The 13,178-nt window shown below is 42.1% G+C and overlaps 1 protein-coding gene across 2 annotated transcripts in view; it reads right to left on the bottom strand.

Moving 5' to 3' along the window:
- The window catches only part of PDZRN3 (PDZ domain containing ring finger 3), a 235,080-nt gene that overhangs the window by 69,835 nt on the left and 152,067 nt on the right, over positions 1-13,178 (bottom strand). The window lies entirely within an intron of this gene.

Genomic DNA, 13,178 nt, shown 5'->3' with positions numbered 1-13,178 from the left:
CCTGCCACAACCCTGGCCATGTTTTTGTTGCAGTTGCCATTGTTGTTTAACTGGCCTGGGTCGGGTTCAAACCCACCAGCCTGGGTGTATGTGGCTGGTGCTTTAACCACTGTGCTACGGGCACCGAGCCTCATTTGAAGTTTTGATGACAAACTAGCACTTACTGAAAATCTATTACATACTAGGCACAATGGCATAAACCTGACCCGTGAGGCCTCCTAGATCTCAACACAGCCTTATGAGCCAAGCACTCTTTATTCTCACTTTATAGATGGGACACTGGAGACTCAGAGCAGTTAAGCAACATGCCCCAGCTCACCCAGCTGCCTTTGTGGCAGGCAGGAGTCACATCCAGACAGCTGTCTGTGGAAGTCCATGCAAACCTTTCCACCAGAGCGAAATGCCCATCTCCTCTCAAGTGAAATACATAGATGACACTGTTTACAGAAGATTAGTAGATTCCACTGTTACCAGAATTCTCACATACACACTGTATGGTGCAATGGTATTGGTTGTTGTTTTATGCAACTAAAAGTTCATTGATTTTGAGAATTAATTGCAAAGAAAATCTGAGCAAAAGAATCTTATCACTGAAAAAAATATCAATAGGTGAGAGAATGCTGGCTGCACAAATAATGACCCACGAATTCTCTCCAGGGCTGCCCGGCGCCTGCATTATGAGTTGTGTCCTCCGCGGGCATGAGCTTTCATCATGATGGCTGAAGGTTACTCCAGACCCAATCAACGAGCCACCTGGCCCCTCATCTGTCTGAGTCATTAAGATCAAAATAAACATGACCAACAATCTGAGGCCTCGAATCCTGATTCATCTTGACAATCCGCTGAAAACGATAGGTTTCTTATAAACTAAGAAATTTGAAAATTCTCCACAGGGAGCAAATTAGATATCTGGCAAATGCAGCCCAATCATTGTCTTTATTTTGTCATTTTTAAATGCAAAGGCATGCTGCTGTGACATGAATGTACTCTTGGTAAGATTTCTTAAATAAGAAACTGATCAAAGAAACAAACTAATAATATTTATTTTTATCCAGTAAATGGATGTAATGAGTGTAACACAGTCTTGTCCCTGGATTAGGCAGGAACACAGGGACTTCTTTACGTTGGCTGTTACTCATTCCAGTGTGTGTCAGACAGACTGGAATGAACGGACAGAGACCAGCACCATGCCTCATCCTATCATGTTAGGAAACAGTTGAAAATCTCTAAACCCTATCATTTATTTCAGGGAAAGGAGCCAGGCTTGAAAAGAGCTAGCCATTAGTCAGACCTAAGCTACACATGTATGTTTTCATTTTATTTCATTTTATTTAGCATTTCATAGCATTCTTAAGTCAATTTTGCAGATAATTGAGGAAGATGTATAAATTTGGGAGAGATGTGAATTTGAAGACCTCAGAAACCTTGAAAGGAATCATCTGGACACTCTTCCCATTTAATTAAACAAACACCAGAGAGATCTGCGTTAGTGGAACTCATCTCATGAATAAATATACTAGGCACTGGTCCCCACAAATGCGCTCATGTTAACAACGGGTAGTCTGCTTCTTCAACAGTTTGGAGACACCGTCTTCCCCGTCTGCACCCTCCAACAATAAAGTTCTTATGATAATCTCAACGTGAAACACAAAACTTTTCATATAGATTGATTTTTTTTTCTTTTAAAAACGAGACCTGGAGACAATATTAAACCACTCGGGTCGTTCTGTGGGTCAGCAGATGTATCATATCACAGACGTGTCATGCGTACATAAAAAAGTACATGTTGCAGCAATTGCCAAGTCACCCACAGCCTGAGGTTCCCCAAGGACAGGAGTTCAGCCATGGGGCGGCCAGAGAAAGGGTCATGATTCACTCTGGCAAGGCCAGCGCCAGCACAGAATTGTCTTTAATTGCCTGGTTGTCATATTCCAGATACTCTTGGGTGACATTGTGGCTAGAGTAATGAAGAAAATAAATACATAGAATCTCATATATCCCCCGATCCTGAAATGCTTTTGTGTATTTGCTCAATATTCATTAGTGAGAGGAAAAAAATTAGATCATCTTTCATATTTTGCATCGATAGCGTCTATCATTTTTGCCTGAGCATAAATTGGCATACGTGTTCTTTCAATTATATAAAAAGCAAGATGTCAAATAGATTATGTGTTTGCAACGACGCTATTCTTTATGCTTGCATTTCTGATTGGGAAGGTTTGCAGTAGGAAGTCAAGGGTAATCAGCCCAGAATGATCTGAATGGTAATTTTGCTCTAGAGGTATAAAATCATAATCTTGTCACTAGAAGGTTATATAGTTTGTGAACCTATAAAAAGAAACTTGATTCCATTTAAGGTCTAGAAGTTTTCTTCATACTGTATAAGGTGGCAAGAAGTTAGTTTGAAAGACTTTAATTTGGGTATAAATGTGACATTGAGAGAAGTCACAGCCTTCCATGTGGATTCTGCATCTCCCCCTCTCTGCATGTGCCAGAAGGGGGTTGCCCCCATTCTCTCAGTTAACAGCCATCCTTACTGTAAGTGGCCACTGCCAGACACTGGGGACCACCTGAAACTCTCTGCACACGTTATACATTTAACTTTTTCAATCATTGTTTGCCGTATGATTGGCCACACTTGTATTAATACAAATGAGAAAAGGAGGCTTATTGGAACTAAGCATTATGAATCCCAAAGTCAGGATTCACACCCAGGTCTGTCTCGCTTCCAAACTCATGCTCTTGATCCTGTGAATACACCATCACTTTTGGTCAGTCTAATAGATGAGGACTTACTGTGGGACCACCACTGACAGAAAAGAAGAGGAAAGAGATGTCGGGACAGAGTTTCGGCATTGCAAGTAAAATTGGCACACATGTGAAAAGACAAAGCTTCCAAAAGAGGTGATCGTCCTAACTGGGGGAGCAATGGTGGGATTCCTGTTCTCCTGGGGCTCACTGCACTGTGACCTCCAGCTGGGCCCATCCTTCCTCTGCCAGACTTAAGTAGGAAAGGGCCCCAAATGCATGAAGCAGAGAGCTCTGTCTCTCCAACAGATGATGCTATTTCTGTGACATACTATTTGGGAGCTGCCTGGTTGTTCGGTATCGAGAGGCTTTTGTCCCTGAGATGACCCGAGACAGGAGCAGCACCAGGAACTATTTTATCAGTCATGAGCTGCTACTTACTACAGATATTCTTCTGTAAAAAGTGTCTGTAGCTCAGCAGCACCTGTCTAGAGCACCAGCCACATACACCCAGGGTAGTGGGTTTGAACCCAGCCCGGGCCTGCTGGACAACAATGACAACTGCAACAACAAAAAAAATAGCCAGGCGTTGTGGCGAGTGGCTGTAGTCCCAGCTACTTGGGAAGCTAAGGCAAGAGAATCACTTAAGCCCAAGAGGTAGAGGTTGCTGTGAGCTGTGACAACATGGTACTCTACCGAGGGCAACAGTGAGACTCTGTCTCCAAAATAAAAAAAAAAAAAAACAACTCCATATTTATACATTTGTTGTAAGAAGATTTATAACTTAGAAAAGGGTGTTCTTTGTTTTAATAGGGAACCTAGATTCTGTCCTAATATTTTCTTAATTGAAAGATAAAACTGTATATATTTACCATGTTCAAGTTGTTTTGAAATATATATCATTATGGAATGGCTAGATCAAACTAACATATGCTTTACCTTACATAGTTGTCATTTTGTGGTGAGAACAATTAAAATTTACTTTCTCAGAACTTTTCCGGGAACACCATTATAGTAGAACCTCCATAGCTGACCACCTCTCTAAGTTGACCTAACTTTAATAGCTCCGACGTACACCACATGTACTAAGGCCTAGTTCCTTACGTTGACCACCTCTGTGTGTTGACCAGTTTGTTACAGTCCCTTGTGTAGTCAAACTTACACTATGTTACAACAGATCTCTTGAACTTATCTAACTGAAATTTTGTAACCTTTAACTAATGTCTCCCTGACCATCTGTCCTGCTGAATTTCTGAATACTCTTCCCTCGATTTAAGTTTCAATGCTAAGTTCTCTAGATTGATTACCTGTAATACCATGAGTCTAAAATCAGGTGTCCTCAAACTATGGCCTGTGGGCCACATGCAGCCCGCCTAGGATGTTTACCTGGCCTGCTGGGTGTTTTTGCCACCGCTGCCTGTCCTGCTTAGCAGCCGACTTGTCCCAGGGCCCGCGGTCTGGCCCTCCAACAGTCTGAGGGACAGTGAATTGGCCCCCTGTTTAAAAAGTTTGAGGACCCCTGGAATTAGATTGGCATAGAGCAGCCATCATCTTTCCTATGCCAGTATGGAAACATTCACAGCAGAGTTGGTGTCAAATCTGCCACTTTATCCTCAGAGCCCTGACTCATGCCTGACAAAATGTGCCTTCTACTGTATTTCATAGTTTTTGCATTTTGAATCTGAGTCTCCCTTCTTTTTCTTTTTCTATATGTCTCCTTCCCTTTATCGTGGATCAATCATCTTCTTTCTGTAACAACTGCCTTCCATAGACAGAGGCAGAGGATGTAGGTCCAGCAGCCACCATGTTACCTGTTTCCAGCCAGCAGAACTTAAGAAGAGGATTTAGAAACAAAACCAAAAATGAAAAAAAAAAAAAAACCCACCAAAACAAAACAAAACAAAAAAAAAAAATAAAACCAAACAAAGCACAAAACATCCCTTTCTAATTTCATAAGGGAAACCTCTGAAGGGACAGAGTTGATGAACGAGACCCTGCCACCCTACAATGATGAAGGTAACCTGGCCTGTGGATCAGAAAATGGCCACAGGGAAGTCATGATTATTGTTGTACATTATTTGTGTTTAGTGCCAGAGAAACGATTTTCTTTTCCCAATATCTCTGCCCCAATAAAATTAAGAACTTAGAGAGGATCCAAATTCCCCCCAAAGGAGTCAGCTTAAAAAAATTTATTAGCTCTGCTGCCACAGGGATTTATAGTGTCTCTTTTAATAGTTACAGTCTGATATACCGTTAAGTTTCTTCGGTCACTAGGTAGATTCATTTATCTTCCTTTTGAAACACCAACTGAATGTTTTAAACAAATTCTGGCCCTTCCAATTGATTGGATTCTGCATCGAGGAATGAACTGCAGCATGGCTGTGGAATATGCATCCACAACAAGAAGGCCTTAAAATAAAAACAGATACTGAAGATTGTATTTTCCTGATTGTCAGTCAAGCTAATTATGCTTTACTCTAAAGCTTTGTCTATCAGGCAAGAAAGGAAAAGGCAATTGGGGGCTCTCTCCTTGCACAGTCTGATGTCTGGGAATATAACACCAGTTTATTCACAGCAGGAGCCTGCTGTAATTGGCAGTTCCATTTTCCCCTACTAGAGGGTAATTCTCTAGTGAAGAAAACACAATGTTAACAAGATTTTACAAATTTGACATATGGCATCCTACCTGCAATGACCAACAAAAGTTCCTTCTCTCCCCCCAAGCAAATGCCGTTATTGCTGGATGGGACTAGAGAGAGTAAAGGAGGAAGGATAGGCCCCTGGAGTTGTTTGGGGGGGCTCTTAAATCCCTGTGCTTAACCAAAAGGCAATTAATAACAACAAAAGGTTAGACTAGACACTCAGGGTGGACAGGATTCCAAGGGTTGGTGATGAGATGGTGGCTGAAACGTCACCTGAACGTCAGGCTTCACGGATGACAGCTCATGCCTAGGGCATTCAGGGCACAAAGATTCAAGCCCAGGAGGGAATTCTTAGAGAGTCGATTAAGTTTAGGGCAAGACTGGCCTGGGAATGTGCGTGAGGAGAAATCATCAAAGACGCATAGGACGATTCTGGGTTTATTTTCACTCCCTCCCTAAATACACAGAAACTCTAGAATGAATTTTTAGGGAGGGCCAAATTGCTCTGATGGAGGGCCAAGAGGGGCTGCTTCATCACACGCCCCCAGTGAGGTCTCTGAATTCTGTTTTAACTAAGGAATGGAAGCAAGACTGTTATTCTGGTACATAAAACACTAAGCAGGACAGTCTGTAAATTTTCCAGGAGGAGCAGAGGAGGTATTTCTGTCCCCTTTCCACTTGAGCATATTAAGTGATGGACCATTTCATTCTTCCTCGGTAGGACATTTGGGTAGATTCTAAAGAGGGACAGAAATGGGTCCCCAGGAGTTTGTCCTGGATCTGCTGCTAAGATACCCACAATTTATTGTCTCTAGCCATAGTCTAGGGACTGTTGTCAGCCCCGATTTGATGTTCCATCTGACCCCAGCTGCAGGGATGGTACAGGAAATGGAGATTCACTTTCAGGTTGGTGATCCCAAGGGCATTACACCAAGGGATTAACGAGCAGCTTCCAAGCCCCATGTACTTGCAGTAAAGGCACAGAGTCAGGTAAAGTCCTAATTTGCATGGGGAATTAAACTGCCTTTTGTACCACCTAGTGACATATAATTGACAATCAACTGGAACCTACCCAGATGAAGGAAGTCGCTGGGTGGCAGAGCCAATTTTTTGTTTCAGGGTACTCGGTACCACACACTCTCAAATGCTAAAGAGGACCAATATTTGTTTTTCTGCTTTATTTGCTTGTTTGCTGTTCCTGCCATTTCTTCTTTCCTGCCTGGATATTCTAAGCACTGACTCTCAGTAGCACTTGAGCTGTTTTTAAGTAGCACAGGGACAGACAGGCCTTGAATTAACGCTGAATCACCCAGTAAGAGAGTTTGGCTTTGTCACATGTCCTGCCCTCCTCTGGATTATCAGTGAGTCTCAGTTTTGGTGCTAATCTTAAAGGGAGCTAAGAACCTCGGAGAGTCACACGGTAGAACTCCAGCTGGCATCTAATAAGGGGCTATTTTCCCTGCACTCATTTTTATGGTTATTCCCTCTGTTCATTAGCAAGCATTGCTAATTTTCCATTTCCAGAAGTTAGCATTTTCATTGAAAATATAGTTGCTCATACTAAGGGAAATATGCCAGTCACCAAAAAAGACAAGTACTGTATGATTCCACTTACATGAGGTATCTAGAGTAGTCAAATTCACAAAAGCAGATAGTAGCAGGTTGCCAGAGACTAGGGGAAGGAGGAAGGAACTGGAACTTGTTTATTGGATGCAGAATTTCATTTTTTTGCAAGCCAAAACAATTCAAAGATTGGTTGCACAACAATATGAATACAGTTAACACAACTGAACAGTATACCTAAAAATAGTTAAGATGGAAAATTTTATGTTATGTGCATTTTACCACAATAAAAGACAAATTAAAGAGGAAGGGAGAGAGGAGGGTCAGAGGAAGCTGTGACAAGAGAAGCAGGGTCAGAGAGAGGTAACTCTGCTGGCTTTGATAAGGAGGGGGCTGTAAGCCAAGGAATGTGGCCAACCTCCAGAAGCCGGGGAAGGCAAAGACACAGATTTTTTCTAGAGCCTCCAGAAAACAGTGTAGCCAGTTGACATGTTGATACAGCCCAGTAATACACTTTGACTCTGGCTTCTAGAGCTATAAAATAAATTTGTGTTAAGTATTTTCCACCCTCTGCTCCTCCACGTCACTTTATGTTTTTTTAAAGTCAACCAAAACACATTTGGAAAGGACAGTGATGAGTACATGTCTTTGGAAAGACTGTGAAGACGGTACGTGAATGCCTGAAGTTTGGCAAACACATACCCTTATCTTCACGGCTGTATAAAAGGAAAACCAACTTTTCCAAGATTGATTATACATAAGAGGTGTCATGGGGGAGGGACAGATTGAAATCAGGTGCTTAATTTGCTTTACATAAACACAACTATAGGCAACGTTCTTTAATTATTAAAAGCACCCCCTCCCCCAAACCCCGCTACTGTGCTGATGGATACAAAAGGGCCCCCAAAGTTAAGTTGAAGATCTGAAGCCAGCAATCCTGGGTTTAACCTGCATTCTGCTACTTACCAGATGAATAAATTGGGGCTTTTAACTTAATCTCACAGCCTCAGTTTCTGCACCTATAAAATACGATAATTAGCATCTCCCTCAAAAGAGCTGCTGGGAGAATCAAAGAAGCAGCACATCAACTTATGGCTCAGGCCCAACATTTAATAGGTGTTAAGTAATACTGGCCCCTCTTACTAGTATGATGATGGTTATGATTACTGGACATTCTCAGTCTACCAAATATCTATTTTCTTTCTTTAAAAAAATAGATTCAGCACTTTAGTATGAATGAGATCTGACCAACTCCAGCTACCAGCCTTTTTATATTTTGAGTCTTCCATCAAGCCAGGGTAGCAGTGCTCTTAGGGATGGCTCTACTCTGTGGCCAGCTCTGAAATTCACTCATTACAGTCACTGTACACGTAGAGGTCAGCCCGAGAGCTGTGGCCATTTCTTGTTTAAAGCCTGACCTGAGGGCCAGGTTTGTCCACAGCTGTCATTCATCAACAACACAATACCCCAAGGCTAGGTATTCATCAAACATTATTGACCTAAGCTGTAGGCTTTTTTTTTTCTTACATAACATTAGAAAGTATTACTTCTGATTTAAATAGTTTTCTTTACAGAGTGGGAATGAAAAAAACCCAGTGCTATTTATGTGGCACCCATTTTCTGAGTGGATACACTGACTGAAGGCGAGCGTTTCCCCATGAAAGTACCTTGGTGGCTTAAAGCAATATTTCTCAACTTCAGAACTACTGACATCTGGGGCAGCGCCTGTGGCTCAAAGGAGTAAGGCGCTGGTTCCATATGCCGGAGGTGGTGGGTTCAAACCCAGCCCTGGCAAAAACAAACAAACAAACAAACAAAAAAAACCTCAAGAACTACTGACATCTTGGGCCAGACAATTCCATACGAAAGTGGGTAGTTCAATGTACTGTGCCTCATTCACTGTTTAGCAGTAGCCCTGGCATGTACCCACCAGACAGAGGCCCCCTGTACCCCTTCCCCAGTTGTGACAACCCCAAATATCTCTAGACATCATCAAATGTCTCTTGGCAGCAAAATCTCCTTCAGGTGAGAACCAGGGCATTGGGGTATGAAACCAGCTTGAGATTACTATGACTTTTGGCTAAAAAAATAATTAAAATATTGAACATAGGAAAATTCATAGTTATGGTCACCAATTGTGAATAACTGAAAAGAAACCCTTTTTATATTTTTAATAGTGCCTGTCAATAAATGATAAATTAAATGTAATAAGTGGAACTGCTTTGTACACTTTAAGTATAGTGTTTGTGATTATTAAATTTATACCAGCATGCTCTGGGACTATATACAGGATGGGCTGCTTGAGGAACTAACTTTTTATGATGCTTAGTGTTACACGCTAAGCACTTTGTTCTGACCATCTCATTTGAGCTTCACCTCTAATTTTTATGGAGGAGAAACAAAGGCCTGGGAAGCTAAATAACATGATCAAGGTGACTTAGCTAATAAGAGGAGGCAGCAGGATTTGAATCAAGGGCTGTAGATCTGCAAAGCCTGTGATGTTCCATCCCACCCACTGCCCAGCAGATGCTACAGATGCCACTCTTGAATGGGAGGGAGATGACGCATATGCTCTTCGACAAATCCTTCCAGAAACAATGCATGTCTATCCAGAGAAGCCAGCCAGGGTTAGAGTGGGGACTATAACTTAGAGCTGGAAGCCATGTGAAATGGTTAACTTGAGCCTGAACTCAGGACCCAAAGACCCGCTGAGTCAATCATCCGAACGGTCACTTTTGGGATCCACTAAAGAACCTGCTGTTCTTTCTTTTCTCCTTAAACATCTGGACAATTAAGCTTTCATGGAATATCTGGGAGAAATGCATTACAAATGGACTCAGGCAATTAAAAAAAAGACTTTAAACTTTGTTTTGCAATTTTTAAACTTAATGTCTGTAATGTGTTGAAATGGGTGTCTCTTTCATTCCCTGCTGAACAAAAGGCATGAAGGCCTAACTGCCAGAATCTCAGAATATGATCCTATTTGGAAATAGGGTTCTTATAGAGGCAATTGTAAAATTGAGGTCATTAGGGTGGACTCTAATCCTAAGGACCTGTGTCCTTACAAAAAGGGGTTATTTGTACTAGCACCAGACACACAGAGGGAAGACCATGTGAAGAGATGCAGTGAGTGCCATGTGAAGACAGGATTAAAGAGATGAATCTTCAGGCAAAGAAAGCCAAACGCTGCCAGCAAACTATTCTGAGGCTAGGAAGACACAGGAAGGATTCCCCACAATTGTCAGAGGGACCACGGCTCTGACAACACCCTGATTTTGGACTTTGAGCCTTTAGTACCTTGAGACAATACATTTTTCTTTTGTGGCTAACCCAATTTGTGGTATTTTATTATTGCAACCTGGAAAAAAATCTGGTAGGTACATGTAACACATTAATCCAGGGGTTTCTAGAGTATTTGTGTGTGTGTGGGGGGGGGGGTGTTGAAGTTTTTTGTTTTGAGACAGAGTCTCACTCTGCTGCCATGGTATCAGCCAAGCTTACAGAAACCTCAAACTCCTGGACTCTAGCTACCCTCCTGCCTCAGCCTCCTGAGTAGTTGGGAGTACAGGAACACACCACAATGCCCGGCAGTATTTGTATTTTTATGAACGTAAAGAAAACTGGGTTTTCTGAGGTGGCTTATCAACTGAGTGGTGTCTGCCATATGCATGTTTAGGCCCAGTGCCACGTCTTCCTGGAGCCCTCATCCTGCCACCTGGGCCACAGTCAGCACAGAGGACTAGGACTCCCTTGCTCTCTGCCACTGGCTTCTCCCTCCTTCCAGATCTCTCAGTTTTCTAGGTCATGGGCAAAGTGGCCTCCTGGCTTTAGCCACTTAGGGTTCAAATGTTTATTCATGTGAATTCTAGTAGATTGTAAAAATCACACCTTAGATTAAAACCATACCGTGGAACAGCGATATAAACAGGAGAAAAAAGGAAGACTAATTACTAATCATTAAAACATAAGGGGCATTAATGTTCACACTCATCTGGCACATGGGCAAAGGCAGGGCTACATTAGAGGCCTATGGTAGGGGGAACCCAAGAACAAAGACTTTTCTCAAAAATTCCTTGAACTAAAGTGTAACACTGATTTCCTATCTTTCAGATGTGGTTGTGAAGTAAAATCTACGTGAAAGATAAAAAGTTCACACCTGGCATTTTAGTAAAGCAATGCAGAAAACAGCGCAGAGCTCCACGCTGGTGAGCTAGCCCGGTGCTGTTATTTAATTACTTCAGTCCTGGCTTTGTTAGAGCTGCCAGGCTGGATTTGTTTCTAGGTGTCCTTCCCTTCATATCTGCCTGCAGGGGCTCAACCACATCATTTGTCAGGGGCTAAATAGCCCGAGGCCAAGAGTAGACATTTACTTACAGAATCTTCAGACCCTTTTAAACAGGCCTTTGGGATTTCCCCACTGACCGCTCGGTGGCAGGAGGCTATGGGACACCTTGCTGGGTGTTTCTTTTAATTGACTAACTGTGCTGCTCAAAACCACTGTAACCTATATATGCCCTCCGTCTGAAGCTTCTAATGACCTTTCTCTGGCCCTCCACACATATGGCTGAGACAATGCAAACATCATTTGGAAGATGAGTAAATTCAATAACTCAATTACAGCTGCACCAAAGCACCATTTATCAAACTCGGACCGGAGCACTTTGTCTCTCTTAGCCCTCTGTTTTTCCGTGGCCAGGCATTTGGGGAAAGTCGCTAATCAATTTAGGAATGATTAAATTGAAATTTGTAACACTTTCCATTATTAAACCTTCAATCTTCATTATGGCAACTTAATGATTACATCATGGCCGAGAAAAACAAATTATGGGTCGCTGGTATCATTCAGAAAGCTGGAATAGCAAGTAAATTGTCAAAACCACCAAAAGTCTAATATGTGTGGGGGTATAAATGATTGTTTGACATGCACAGAGGAAAACCAAATTGCTGCTCACTTTCCAGTAAAAATAGGCATTAACATTTGACATAATATGTTGGCCTTAACTGTCCTCTTGCTCTTGTTATATAGATTGAGTTGATTAACCTGGAGTGGACGGAGGAGACTGGGGACCTCTCAAAATTCTAGGCAAACTTGGATGTGTACACATGAGCCTTGTTCCAGGAAGATGGGCCAAAGGTCTCACCAGCCTCCTAAAGGGATATAATGAAGAGAAGTATTCTCTATTTAATAAGAGAATCCATGTTCTACAACCTTCCATCACTTTTTTCTTTTTGCCCTTTGCTTCTTTTTCTCAAACTCTAGCATTAGTTCCCTGACCAAAAACTCTTTGGCAGAAACATTTTTTTTTCTCTTTGCTTTAAGAACACTGCCAATGTTTGGTGTTAAGTTACCCAGATCCTTCCGTGTTCTGGCAGCCAACTGAGTCTCAGTAGGGCTCCATCTGTCTGAGGGTATTGCCATTCTGATGGGTTCTAATTGTGGGCAGAAAGAGTGTGGAATTCAAAGGAATGGGAGGACTGCTGATGGCAAAGAGGAAAAAATGAGAATCAAAGATACCCAGAGGCCCATTTAAACATGATAGGAATTATACCTAGATGATGACAACAATAATAAAAATGTTAAGTCAGAGTTTATCATGAGTCAGATGGTGCGCTAAACACCTGTATAAAATTCAGTCTCCACCATAACCCCTTGAAGTACTATTTCCCTTATTCTACAGATTAGGACATGGAGGCTTAGAGAAGTTAGCACTTGCTCTTTCTGTAATGCCTTGAGCAGACCCTGTGGGAATGGAAGGAACTGAAGCCTCCATAGGGCTGACCCTCCAGGTGGATCCTCTGGCCCCAGCCAAGCCTCAGATGACCACTGCCCCAGTCAACATCCTGAATCTAGTTACATAAGAGACCCAGAGACAGAACTGCTTGGGACTGAGCCACTCCTGAATTCCTGCCATTCATCGTAACATAATAAATGGCTGTTCTTTTAAGCTAATAGGTGTTAGGGCAATTTATTACACAGCAAAAAATAACTAACATACGTGTCACACATCTAAGCAGTAGAGCCAGGATTCAAACCCAAACCTATCCAGCTCTAGAGCCCACGTTCCTAACTATGATGTTACCCTGTCTCAATGTTTCTAAATCACTCCTATATGCACCTATCACCCTCTTTAAGGAAAACAGACTTTAATTCTTTCCCCTCTGCCATCTTCAGTAGGCACTTTCAGAAGTAGCTATGGTCTTCATTAGTCTGTCACTCACCACAAA

The sequence above is a fragment of the Otolemur garnettii genome, unplaced genomic scaffold (genome assembly GCF_000181295.1).
Source record: "Otolemur garnettii isolate 467f Iridium unplaced genomic scaffold, OtoGar3 scaffold00015, whole genome shotgun sequence".
Taxonomy (NCBI): domain Eukaryota; kingdom Metazoa; phylum Chordata; class Mammalia; order Primates; family Galagidae; genus Otolemur; species Otolemur garnettii.
This window is presented reverse-complemented; position numbering and strand designations above follow the sequence as displayed.